Source organism: Atheta coriaria, unplaced genomic scaffold (genome assembly GCF_025399875.1).
Source record: "Atheta coriaria isolate IRGN ID8LTWV9N9 unplaced genomic scaffold, Caltech_Dcor_3.1 scaffold428_size8446, whole genome shotgun sequence".
Lineage (NCBI taxonomy): Eukaryota > Metazoa > Arthropoda > Insecta > Coleoptera > Staphylinidae > Dalotia > Dalotia coriaria.
The window spans coordinates 1-1,540 of record NW_027048636.1 but is presented as its reverse complement, the minus strand read 5'-3'; positions in this window follow the sequence as shown (position 1 = coordinate 1,540).

Genomic DNA, 1,540 nt, shown 5'->3' with positions numbered 1-1,540 from the left:
TCACTTTTACCGCTACCTTCGTACGGTGCCCTGAACACGAGTCACTTCTACCGCTACCTTCGTACGGTGCCCTGAACACGAGTCACTTCTACCGCTACCTTCGTACGGTGCCCTGAACACGAGTTACTTCTACCGCTACCTTCGTACGGTGCCCTGAACACGAGTCACTTGTACCGCAACCTTCATAGGGTGCCCTGAACACGACTCACTTCTACCGCCAGCCTCGTACGGTGCCCAACGGCACTTGTCGGTGCAACGACAAGAACGGATTTCAAATTCTTAATATACGCAAAATTCCCTATAAGATAAGCTAGCTAAAATGAAAATCTGATTGAAGATTATGAAAGATTGGTTAATTCTCTACTAGATAAGAATTTAAAATTATTTAATTAGTAAAAGGTGGACAAATGCGATTAATGTGGTAAAAAGTAAAAATTTTCAATTTTTGCTCGTGTCTTTCAATCGTCAATATCTTTTTATTATTTTATTATTTTCTAAGTTGAATACGTAATCCATGGTAGTAATTTATAAAATATATTTATTAAAATAATTTATGATTTATCTTTGGATTTTACAATTTGTTTGAGAGTTTAACATGTTTCGCCCTGTGGGCATCGTCAGAGAACTCTCAAACAAATTGTAAAATCCAAAGAAAAATCACAAATTATTTTAATAAATATATTTTATAAATTACGTGAATATCTTGTAAATTAAGAGAGATAGCAACCAGAAAATTGTTGATTACGGAAGACTGGAATATTCTCTATCAGACGGAATCTTAAAATAATTTAATTTAATGGGGCAAGAGGCAAGACAATTTATTTTAATTGCAAAGATCTTGTAATCTAAATGAGAGAAAAAGGAAAAAATCGGAGAATTCTTATAGAATAAGGTAATTAAATTGGAAATCGAAGAGATGAAATTTTAATTAAAAAAAATTGGCGAATCAAAGTCAGCCATACATTCATCCTCGTAAGGTGCCTGAACACGATTCACTTCTACCGTTCCCCCTATGGTGTTCTGAACACGGGTCACTACTACCCCTGCCCTCGTACGGTGCCCTGAATGTGAGTCACTTCTATCACCACCCTGCTACGGTATACCGAATGTGAGTGAACTAAATCAGTAAAAAAATTAGCAAAACCCTTGCGCTATCAGAATCCGATAAAAAATTTGAACTTTTTACAAAAGTTTTCCGCAATATGATCCGTTTTCCATATTACCAATAAGAGAAATATAGTATACGGTCCCCCTAATTCGCGGGCTATGGCAACACGCAGGTGAAATGTGATAAAACATTTAACCAAATAATATAACTTAATTAAAAACTTACCAATGCAGCGCTCATCGGATTGCAAGGGTACGGCAAGTACTGTAATAAGAAAACATAAGTTAAAACAAAGACATTTCATACAATATGATAATATTATATTCACACATGGAAGAAAACAACCTATCTGTGCTGAATATCGCAATGGTCAGATAAAAGTACCTTACTCAAGCACAAATAGGTTGCCGATTGATCTAGCGACCGACCACG